Raw genomic sequence first — 12,183 nt, 5'->3', positions numbered from 1 at the left:
CGAGCCGCGCCCTCACCCAGGGCCCTGGACGTCCACACGCAGGAACCGGCTTGGCACACCCACCTCTGGTCCTCAGCGGCAGAGGGAAAGGACAGGAGGGGAAGGACAATTCCCACCGGGCGCTGACCCCGTGACCCTGATCCCAGCAGCTTGGAGGCTGAGGCAGGAGGATCACCAGGTTGGGCCAGCCTCAGCAACTCATAAGAAAGGGCTGGATGTGGCTCGGTGCTTAGGCCTCTGGGTTCCATCCCCAGCACCAAAAAATCAAAGTTAAAAAACCAAAAAAACAGGAAGAAGAGAATTTTCTCCACACTTCGACAGGACCGCTGGGCTGAGCACCAGCCCCTCCAGGACCCTCCCCACCTGAGTCCCCAGGGGACCCGTGGCACGGGGGCTGTTGTCCTGTTCCAAACCCCTGTGGCCACTGAGAGCCCTGGAGGTGAGCGAGGAGCTCTCTGTGGGGCCCTGGCCTCGTGTGGCCTCCACCCTGGTGCCCGGCTGGGCCTGCCCCAGGCCTTTGTTCCCAGCTTTCCGTTCCTTCTGCTCGGACCTTCCTCACCTCAGGAAGGGCGGCTCCCTCTCTCCCTCTGGTGCCTCTCCAAGGACTCCTCCAAGCAGCCCTCGGCCATGCCCTTGGCACCTTCTGAGGGAAAGGAACAGGCTCTCCGCGTCCCAGCACCCAGAGTCCGTAGCTGGCAGTCAGCAAGTGCCGCGTGCAGTGCAGTGGCGCTGCCCAAGGGCCCACCTGTGTGAGCGCCTCCGAACCCGCTTTCCCCTGCAGGGATTCCGGGCCAGGCCGCAGTCCGGGTCCTGGGGTCAGGATCAGGACCATCCTTCCCGTGGTGGCAGGTCATTCCCGGCAGAGGAGGCTGCAAGAGGGCCTCAGATACCAGGGTCACCACTGCCCTCAGCTCCCCCATCCCGCAGGGCTGAAGGGGGCCACAGGGTAGGTCTGGAGCTCTGCACGCAGCGCCAGCCTCTCTCTGCACCTGACCCCCAACTCCAACAGTGCAGAGGTGACGCCCCGTCTGCAGGAGCAGCCCCAGGGGCCACAGGGGCTAGTCCTTTATGGCAGCACAGCTCTGAGCCCAGGCGACTCCCTGGGCAGTGGTGGAGGCCAGGCCCCAGGTGGCAGGCCAGCTTAGACACGAGGGTCCACACCTCCAATGCCCAGCACCCCTGTTGCCAGGGAACCTGCTCTCTTGGCCTCCGGGGATCATGACTGCATGCAAGGGTCGAATGACCAGACAAGGACAAACTGGAGGTGTTCGGAGCAGCCTGTCCCCACACTGCAGGAAGACAGGACAGCCTTTCCCTCCAGGGGGCAAGTGCAGGGACAGGGCCTGGTCCATCTGTCTGGAGAGTCCTCAGCCAGAGCAGGAGCGAGGTGACCACTGCAGTGTGGGTGGACCTGAGGTCCTGGTGCTCAGTGAGAGCCAGACACTCAGGGCACAGGTGGGACCAGTGACAGGGGGTCCAGGACAGCAGAGTCCAGAGACGGACGTGGACCCGCAGGAGCAGGGCAGGAGGGACAGGGGCTGCTCGTGGGGACGGGCCTCCTTGTGAGGTAATGGATGTTCTGGACCTGGGTTGCCGGACGCAGGATTCTGAGAATGTACTAACAAATGACTGGACTGCACGGTAAGTGACCGTCTCGACGGAGCCATTTTAAGTGGTGCGTCTCTCCTGCCTCAGGTCACTCTTCCCCATGACTCCGGCAGGTCGGGGGCCTTGCTGAGGGGTGCATTTCCGACTCCAGGGCGTGGAAGTTGGGGACAGGCCTTGGACAGTGCTCCCTGCTCTGGGTGGCTGATGGTCTCCAACTTGTAGGCCTAACATGAAACATCTCCAAACCAGCCAGGGGTGGTGGCTACACCTGTCATCCCAGCCACTCGGGAGGCTGAGAAAGGAGGCTGGCGAGGTCCAGGCCAGCCTGGGCAACTTGGCGAGACCCTCTCTCATAATGAAAGACAAAGGGCTGGGGGTTTGGCTCAGTGGTGGGGCCCTGGCTTCCATCCCCAGGACAGCGACAAAACCCCAAACTGCGGACTCGCTGCTGAGGTCAGGAGCTGCTTGCTCTGCCCGTGGCGGGCGCCGGGGGCGGGGACTCCTGCCTCGGCCAGCGGGCTGCACGCACACAGGTCCGCACAGCCTGGCGTCCCGTCCGGGGACTTCCCCCTCCTCTTCCCCTGAGTGAGAGCCCGTCATGGTGGAGGCATCCTGACACCGCGGATTTCACGGCGCTTTCATCCCGGCTGGCCGGCGGCGGGGGCCCGCCGGCTCACAAAGGGCGTCTAAGCCCTCCGCGTCTGTGCGCTCGGCGTGGGAGTCTCCCTGCTCTCCTATTAACTTCAAGAGTCTCAATCCTATTAGGGTGGGGGGCGGAGAAACAGCCGAATGGAAGCGCAGGCCTTTATTCCCCAGCAGCCGGGCAGGGGCCCTGGGGACCCGCGCCGGGGGCGATGCTCCTGCAGGCCTCAGTGGGGCTCTGCTGATGGCCCTCCGCCTCAACAGAGCCTGGCAACCGCCGCTGGCCGCTGAGCCCCCGAGGCCCTTCCCCGCCAGGCCAGCGCCCGCATCCTGCGGCATCGCTTCAGAGTGCTGACAGCCAGACCACTGGGGCCCTGGACAGCAGGGATGTGCCCTCTCAGCCTGGAGTGTGGAGTGGCCTGAGAACCATGGACGGCCCTGGGAGCACCAGGCAGGACAGGGTCCCAGTCTCATCTTCAGTTTTGAAATTGTCCCTGGATGCTGGGCACAGCTACTTGGGAGGCCGAGGCAGGAGGACTGCCAGTCCAAGACCAGCCTGGGCACCTAGCAAGACCCTGTCTCAAAATGAGCATCAACAGGGCTGGGGAGTAGCTCAGGGTAGAGCTCCCCAGGTTCGATCCCCAGCACCAAAAAATCTTAAAAAGGAGGAAGAAAATGGGCCCCAGTGCAGCAGGAAGGAAGTGGCATGGGGCAGGGAGGTGGCACCAGGAGTGGCTGTCCAGGGGAGGACACAGGACGGCAGGGCAAGTGGTGTCTGTGCTCATGGGGATGCTGGGGAGGAACCACCTCTGTGGGTGAGGCTCCCTGCCGGGCGCTGCCAGCTCAGAGCTGCAGGCTCTGCAAGAGGGAAGCCTTAAATGCAGGGGCTGGCGTAGGAAGGTTTGTCCATGAGCCCATCAGAACCAGTCCAGAGAAGAGGACCAGACAAAGCAGTGGGCACACACACTGCAGTGTCCTCGGCCAGAGCAGCAGCTCAGTGACACCGCTGCAGCGTACACGGACCCAAGGCCTCGTGCTCAGCAAGACCCAGACGCACAGGCGCAGTGTGTGACCCAGGACAGCAGAGTCCAGAGACAGACAGGCCAGGGGCTGGGGAGGGACAGGCTGCTCGTGGGACGAGGCTCCCCTGGGGTGACAGCGTGTTCTGGAAGTCGGAGGCAGTAAGGCTGGCACGACTCTGAACACGCCGCTCCTCAGGTGGGCCTCTGAACGGCACTGCCTCTCAGTGAGAAGGCCAAGTGACGCCAGCAGGGGGACTGAGCGCCCACCCCGCTGCACCACCCGCCTGTCTGTGCCCTGGGGCCATCCACACGCTTCTCACGTGACATCTGACGATTGTAACGGAGCCCTTGAGCTGAGGAGGAGGGTGGGAGTGACCGCCTGGGGAGAGCTGGGCCTGGCCACAGGGGGGCAGCAGTCGCTGCTCACAGGCGCCTCCTGCAGGAGAGGTGGCCGCCTGCACGAGGGCCCCATGCCTCTGTCCCTGTCTCTCCCTCCTTGTTCTCTGGCGAGGGAGGGAAGGTTCTGTCCCCAGGGTTGCCCGCCCGGGGGCACCCTGACACCAGCAGCCGTGGGTGGGACCAGGCACAGGGCTGAGGCCCTCACAGATCTCGGGAGGACACGACCAGGTCCGGGAGAACGGTCGCTGTGCAGCAGGACAAAAAACAGAGCTCAGATGTCCAGATACACGAGGGGCCCACGCACGCAGAGCCCTGGAAGGGTCACTTCCTGTGGGCATGGACCTGACGTGCCCTGGAAGGACCTTCCGTTGGCCTCGGTCTCCGTGGCTGGGGACAGGCCTGCCGGGTCACTCGGGGTTGCTGAGACGGGCATGCAGGCCACGTGTTCCTGAATGAATGGATGAATGGACGAACCAGCAAGTGCCCCTACTTCTGGCCACAGTGGTCCATACCTCTAGTCCCAGCGGCTTGGGGACAGGAGGATCACAGATTTGAGGCCAGCCTCAGCAACTTAGCGAGGCTGTACGCGACTTACTGAGACCCTGTCTCTAAATAAAACTCAGAAGGTCTGGGTGTGGCCCAGCGAGGCTCCCTGGGTTCAGTCAGCCTAGAAGAACGTCTGGGATGACCGCCGGCTCCCGCCGCCCGGCCCTACCCGCCCCACCCACAGGCCCGCCAGTGAGACGCGTGGGACCCGCCTGCCTGGGGACCCTGACCTCCTACCCAGCCTCAGCAGACCTCTCGCCCACCCCGGGGTGCCCAGCCTCAGTTTCCCCAGCCGCCTCTTTGCCTGGCTGCTCTGGAGTTGGTGATGCTGAGCTGGACTCCGGGCCAGGGCTCAGGAGTCCAGGTGGGGGCGTCCTGAGTCTCCCCTTGCAGGCTGCAGCCTGTGGTCGGAGCCCAGCCGCCGCAGGGCCCATGCTACAGCCCACTGGCCTCCACAGCTGCAGGGCACCCGCCCACACCGCGTCTCCGCGGCCTCCTCACTCCACCTAGTGGTCGCCCAAGCCCCAGCCGCAGGGCCAAGGGCGCCCGGCCAGCGAGGGCAGGGGGCTTCATCCAGCCCAAGCCTCCTGGTCTGAGGCAACAGTCTGCAGGCCTCTATCAGGAGTCCGGGATACCGAGGCGCGAAGCGTCAGGCACGTGGCCAAGGTCACGGGCAAAGGCGGGAAAGTTCCTGCCGACCTCCAGGTGCCCTTCCTCCTCACCCCGAAACAAAGAGAAGGGACAAGCAGGCTGGCCCTGTCCTGCTTGGGGTTCTGGCGCAGGCCTGCTCTGGGACAGAGCCCACCAGTGCCTCCGCCAGCCCCTTGACCTTGGCAGTGACCTCCCTCTGCGGCCTGCGTCCTCACGTGGAAAGTGGGTTCAGTGAGTGGGTGGGGCTGTGGAGCCCGCAGGCCTGTGGCGCAGCAAGCACAGCAGATGTGGGCTTTGACTTCGGCGGGTACCAGGGACAGGCGAGCACTTCCCCACTGGGCCGCACCCCAGCCCTTTCTGCCTTTTATGGTGAGACAGGGTCTCCCTAAATTGCCCCGCTGGACTGGAACTTGCCATCCTCCTGCCTCAGCCTCCTGAGTTGCTGGTCTGACAGGTGTGGACTCTGCACCCATTTTGTTGATTAACATAGAGAAATGTCACCAAGTCTCCTCCAGCCCCCCTCTGACCCCACCTTGCGTAACCTGTTCCTGCCGCACAGACTGCTCTTGTTCCCCTGCCCCTGCCACAGGGCCCCTGCATGCGCTGCTGGCCCTGCTGGGAATGCCCTTCTCTCCCCACAACGCCGCTGACCTCCAACCCTCGCGTGTCGGCCTTAATTCCCACCCTGTCCCTGGTGTTCAGCGCAGGACCAGGCACACAGTGGCCCGACTGGAGATGAAGAAGCTGGCTCCAGACTGCTCTGCGCGCTGGTCCACTCCATGGCCGGGAAACCAGGCCCAGGAAAGAGCGGGAGTAGCAGAGCTTCCCATCCCTGGACAAGCATCCTGGGGACCCGCACAGACTCAGGAAGCCATGGACACCCTCCCCAAACCCAGCCCCCTAGGAGGTCCAGGCTGCAGAGGCAGAGACCAGGCCAAATTGAAATTGATCGTGGGGAACAGCTCGGCAGGGTGGAACAGACACGGGGCCGCCGGGGAGTGCAGGGGCACCGAAGCATGCGAACACCTCCCGCACAGAGGGGAATCTCAATCTGCGGCCAAAGTGTCTGGTGGGGGCTCCAAGGACCCAGGAGGCCAGGGAGGACGCAGCCGCCCACCAGTGGTCCCTCCACTGGCCCCTTCCTGCCTGAGTCACCGGCCATGTGCCTGTGGCAGCCTGGACATTCCTGTTGTCCTTCACACCAGCAGGCCCTGCCGGGAGGACGGAGACCAGCCTGACTTCTGCAGGTTGTGATGCAGAAAGAGGCAGGCGCTGGCCAGCCTGCAGGTGGGCGGCCCACTGGACCCCGAGATGCGGGCTCCCAGGGCTCTGCCTCCCAGGGGTGGGGACCAGGCACGTGGCCAGGGGCAGCTGTGTTCCCCTGAAGGCCCTGCGACCCTGACCTGGAAGCCCCCCTCAGTGCCTGGGGCGGGGGTCATGCCCCGCTCGTCTTTGGGGCCTCTCTCTGGTGAGAGCCTCGACCTGAGATGAGGGGCCGAGGTCAGGGGTCAATAGCATTAGCCTCGGCTGCGTTCAGGCTGAGAGCGGATCGGTTCTCCCTGCCACCTCGGATTTCCGGGACAAAGGCTCAGTGGAGGAACCGGGCAGAGGGCTGGGCCAAGCGTCCCGGGAAGGTGGAGATGCGGGGGCCGGTTCTGCCCCGAGGCTGCCGTGCCCACCTGCACATCCTGGGGAGAGGGACGCAGCGGCCCACCAGGCTGCAGACCCCCGAGGCCCCGGGCGGCAGGAAGCCGCTCCGCTCTGGCTGGGGCGTCCCATCAGCCCGGCCCCGAGAGACAGGCTCAGGCACAGGAGGTGCTGGCCGTGACAGAGGCGGGCGGGGGCCGGGTGGACAAAGGCGGGCAGGCCGGCCTGCGGGGGCGCGTTCCGCTCCTCCGCCTCGGTTCCACTTGAGTCCACCCTGGACAGGCCGGAATAATCCCTCCCGCGGCCACTGCTGGGCCGTGACGACTTGAAGGGCCCGTGGGCCTGACTGGCAGCTGGGCGGGGGCAGGGCACACACAGCCCCCACACCCTCGCCTCCTGCCGGCCGGTCCAGGGGACAGCACCCTGCTCTCCCTGCCAAAGGAGACTGAGCAGGAGAGGCACGCCATGCTCCAGGCCCCGACGGCCCTCCAGGCTCCACTCCGGGGTGCGTGCCGGGACCTGCCCAGGCCCACCTGCCCAGGCCCACCTGCCCAGGCCCTCTGGTGCATAACCTCTTCCTTGGAGGAACTTGGGAGCCTGGGCCGCAGCATGGGACCTTCGCCTTCCTTCCCGCCTGCAGCACCCAGGTGGCAGGTGCAACAGGTGGCTGACCAGGGCCAGGCCAGGGATCCAGGAAGGCCCCACCAGATGCTGCCCGAGGCCTTTGGGATAGACTGTTGGCTGCAGCCCCGTGAGCTGCCCACCACTCCAGCAGCCCCGAGCTGCCCAGCTGTGGGCTGAAGAGGGGTGTCACCTCCCTCCCCACACATCTGAGCACCTGGAGGACTTTAACAGGTGGGCATGGGTGGGGGCCGCTGGGGAAAGGCCCGCGTGGGACCATGAGCAGGCCCTGCAGCTGGGCTGGTGGAGCCTGGGAGGGAGGGGCCCCTCCGGGAGGCCTTTGGGGTCAGGGGAGGACGCCAGGGCCACTGAGGACTGAACCCCGCACCACTTCCTGGCACCCTCAGAAGGAAGGCCGAGACCCCTCTGGGCCCCACCACTGCTCCCGCCCGCTGCCTCTGCCCACTGCCCACTGCTGGTCGTGTCCTCACGGCCCTGGCATCTGCCCTCGGGGTTTCCCACCAGACCCCTGGGCTGCCCTCCACTCTGCAGCCTCAGCATCTGGTCTGGCAAAGAGTGGGGCGCAGAGGAGGTCGGGCCCAGGAAAGGGCAGAAGGTGTCACCGGGCTGCGGGGAGGAAGCGGGTGGTCTGGCCTGAGACCGGAGCCCAGGTCGCCTGGCCGGGGCCTGGCTTGGTCGGGGCCTTCTTGGGCAGGGACCCCTGCCCCTGATCCCGAATCTCAGCTGCACCAGGCCGCGGTGTGGGAAGTCCACCTTGGTCACGGCTGAACTGCGAGGCAGTGGCCCTGCATCCTGGCTCGCAGTGCTGCTGGCCTTTCTGGGCCTCAGTCTCCCCAGCTATGAAATGGGTACTGAACTTTCACAGAAAGCCTCTCTGGCCTGGGCCCTGGGGGCCGCCCCCAGCCCCCCAGGGGCCCTGCTCTGCTAATCCCCGGCCTGCGCCTCGGTTTCCCCTCCGGCAGCCTAATCCCTGGATTGTTGGAGGCCGGTTTTACATACATTTGCAGGCTTTTCATGGGAGATTTAGGGCCGCGCGGCCCTCACTGGTGATTAGCTGCTCCGTAATTGAAAAAGCCCCTTCCACCCCCTCTGGCTGGAGGAGGGGGCCGAGGACCCTGCGGCTGTAGGGCCCCATTGGGGCCTCCATGGGCTCCAGTGGGGTCTCCCTGGCTCTGTGGCCTTGGATGGGCAGCACCTCACCAGGGTGCCAAGCCCAGCCGTGAGGGGCGGGCCGGGACTCAAGCCCACCATGCTGCAGGGGAGGCGGCCGTGACCTGCTTCTTCAGGAGGTTCGGTCCTGGACCCCAAGTCTCCTTCCCTCGCCCCCAGCGCCCTCCCTGACCTGCAGGCAGAGGGGGTGCAGGCTGGTCTGAGGTGTGGGGTGGGGAGGGCCGGGGCTGCCAGCAGGGCCAGCGTCTCTGTCCCTCCCGCCCCTGAGCACTTGCTGCTGGGTCCCCAGCTGTGCGACTTAATTCTGCCTGTCTCCGGGATGTGGGCCGGGTTTATTTATCTGGTGTATATATGTATTTTAATTTAAAGATCTGCCAGGCAGCGCAGCAGACTCCTGTGGCGTCCCCACCGCCTCCCTCTGGCTCCCTCCTCTGAGACAGGCCCTCCAGCCCCCGCCCCAGCCTCCCCTGAGGAGGGAAGGAGGAGGCAGCACCAGGCGCCCCTGGGCAGCAAGAGCTCTGCCTTCACTCGGCACACTCACTCAGTCACTCAACAAACCTTCCTGGAGGCTGGGACCATGGCTGCCTGGGGAAGCTGCCAGGTCTCTGATCTTGTGGGAATGGCCATCTGGCCATCAAGGACGCCCAGGCTCAGACAGAGCCCCACATCCTGTGTCTATTTCCCAGAAAAACAGCAGGGACCCGTCCCTCCCTGGGACGCAGGCTCATCTGGGCGCCCTGGGCCAGGGGCCCCGATGGCTGTCTGGAGGCCAGGCTGCCCCTTCACACTCACCACACCTGGACCGGGCCCTCCCGTCCTTTGGTCTGGGCTTCTCCACCTGTCAAATGGGTCACATGGGTAAACTGAGGCCCAAAGAGCAAACTCCCCTCCTCCCTCTGGGGTCCTCCTGGGGAAGAGGCTGAGCTGGACTGAGACTGGCCCACCAAGACTGGAGGGTGGGACACCAGCCTGACGGCCCCGAGACCAGGGCACCTCCCGCGTCCCGGCTTCTCTCCTGGGGGTGCGGGGGACAGAGCCCCAGGAGCAGGGCTCAGCCTGGGCCAGGAAGAGGAAGGGTGGCTGAGGGGGGCCACGCGGCCTGCAGAGGGCCGGGCAGGGGTGTCCTGGGGGCGCAGGCAGGAACCTCCCCAGGGCGGGTGGGGGTTCCCGCGGGCTCCCACCTGCTCCAGAGGCTCGAGGCTTCTCCGGAGGGCGAGGGTCACCCCGCCTCCGGCCTCCACCCCACCACACCCCAAGTCCTGGAGTGTGAGCTCTCAACACTCCAAGCAGCAGGCCGGCGGCAGCCTGGGCTGACTGGGCAGCCGGCTCCACCTCCCGGGGGCCCTCCTGGGCCCCCTGCCTGCGGCACCCTGCTTCAGGCTTGGGCGATGCACCTGAGGCCTGCCCCCGTCCCCCACTCTTCAAACAGACCGGCCCGGCGGAGGCATGGCGAAGATGACCCCAGAGGCCCCCCAGCCTCCACGCCTCCCTCTGCCCTCCTGACCCAGCAAGGGGCTTCCGCGGCTGCCGGAGAGCTCCTCTGCCCAGGAGCCGGGCAGTGTGCACCCCAGGGCCCAGCAGCCCATGGTGGGGGCGGGACGGGCGGGCCTCTGCAGGGAAAAGAGTTGGGACAGGAGGCTGCCGGCGGTGGCCTGGAGGGTCACCTGCACACGTCCTGGACGCGGCATGTCCTTCACTCACCCCAGAACCAGGGCCCAGCCTCATCCCGACTACCTCTTTGCCCAGCTCAGATCCAACTCCTGACTTAGGTTTGCCTAGTGACCTGTGGGGCCTGGGAGGGGTCTATTTCCCTGTCTGCAGGGCTGAATGGGACCCCCACTCAGGGCCCCTCCCTCCTGGACACATTGTGCACTAGGGCCGACTGACGGCTCCTGGGCCTCTCAGCCTGCATTTCTGGATCCACGGGGCTGGGCAGTCCTTGGAGGCCAGGACAGGCCCCTCCTCTTCTCTGTCCACAGCATGGAGCAGGCTGGTCTAGTGTGAGGGAACTGTGTGGGGTTTGCGCCACTGCCCAGGCACAGGGAGAGGCCCAGAGCCCCCTGGACACCCCCGGGGAAGCCCCGGCTCCAGGGGACTGAGGATAAGGGCCTCCTGTGCTCCCGCCCCTCCTTCCTGGGCCCTGCTGCCACCACCTCCTTTCCAGCTCCTGTGCCATTTGGATGATCTGAGGCTCCTAGGCTGTGTCCATCAGAGGCTGCCTGGCTACCTGCAGCCCGAACTCAGTCCCCAGCACCACGGCCTTGTCCCATGGCTTATGAGTCCCCCCTTATGGGGCCGGAGACCACTGGGGCAGGCCCATGGTCCTTGTGGTGATGCCCCGATGGAGGGAAGACCCAGTGCTATCTGCACACAATAGGTGCTCATTAAATGCTTGGTGGGGGCACTGATCTTGATGTGGAAGATGCAATTTGCACTTGCATTTTCTTTTCTGTGCACGTAGCTTCTGCACACACAGATATGCACATCCAGTCAGTGAGCATCTGTTGAGCACCTACTGTGTGCCAGCATGCTCTGGGGGCTGGAGACCAGTGATCCAGACAGACCTAATCTGGGCCCTGGAGGAACAGGCGGTCTAGCGTGGAAGAAGACAAGAAATGAAACAGAAGAGGAAAACAGTAAGGCATGCCTGAGGTGATAAATAAATGCAGGAGGAAAGAAAACTGGAGGTGCAGGGGGTGTGGCTTCACATGGGGGATCAGGGGAGGACCGGGCAGAGGAGGGCCTGAGGAAGACCCTGGTGAGCCAGGGGTCTGGGGACAAAGGAGCTGCAGAGGCCGGGCCTGTGGCGCTGACGGCAGGAGGCCTCCCCCAGCCTCCGGGCCAGAGGGTCGGCGGGGGCTTCTCCTCCAATGCCGGCCTCCTTGGGAGGGAGGGCCGGGCGGCCCTGGGGAGCAGAGAGGCCCTGGGGCTCCCCTGCCACGGCCCGTGGTGGGCACCCAGGCGGCAGTAACGGCCGCAGGAGAGAAATTGCTTCCCTCTGGAGCCTCCGCACAGGACCAGCATGCGGATGGCCGCCCGGGGCCAGGCTGGGCGGGGCTGGCCGCTCCAGCCCAGGGGGACATGGCGCCGCAGCCCCGGTCACACACTGTGGTCACCAGGACAGTGGCAGCGGCAGGCGAGGGGACGGGGGACCTCCCCAAGAGACCCAAGCCCAACACGCAGGAGTCTGGCCACACCCGGGGGCGCGCGGGGCGGGTGCAGCCAGTGTCCAGGGCCTGAGAGACGCCCTGCTGTGGGCAGCACCCAGGCCCAGGTGGACGGAGGGTGGCACTGGCCTCGGGCACCCTCCCGGTGAGGGAGAGCAGTGCTGTCTGGGGCTCGTGGAACCCGGCTCTGCGGCTGGACCGACCCACTCGGCGTCACCACCGGTGACATCTTGCTTAGTGACGTGAAGACAGTCACGTTCTCATTAATGGTTTAGAGGCGGACACAGCCCAGGTTCACGGGTGGACGGACAGGGGCACGAGCTGTGGTCTACCCCCTGAGCATCCTCGACCGGGGCAGGAGCAAGGTAACCACTGCAGTGTGGACGGACCTGAGGACCTGGTGCTCAGTGACAGCAGATGCCCAGGCCAGTGGTGACCAGTGACAGGCATGTCCAGGACAGGAGTCCAGAGATGGAGGTGGAGCTGTGGGTGCAGGGCTGGGGGGACGGGCTGCTCGTGGGGACGGCCTCCTTCCGGGGTGAGGGAATGTTCTGGAATTAGAGAACTGGAGGCCAAGTCTGGCTGTGCTGGAACCCAGGAAATCGCCGCACAGGGACGGACGGGCGGGCCGTGACTATCAGCAAATCTGCTGTTGGTGACGTGCAGCTGCCGTGACCCTGCATCGCCCT

This window comes from Sciurus vulgaris (assembly GCF_902686455.1).
Source record: "Sciurus vulgaris genome assembly, chromosome: 16".
In the NCBI taxonomy this organism is placed as follows: domain Eukaryota; kingdom Metazoa; phylum Chordata; class Mammalia; order Rodentia; family Sciuridae; genus Sciurus; species Sciurus vulgaris.
This window is presented reverse-complemented; position numbering follows the sequence as displayed.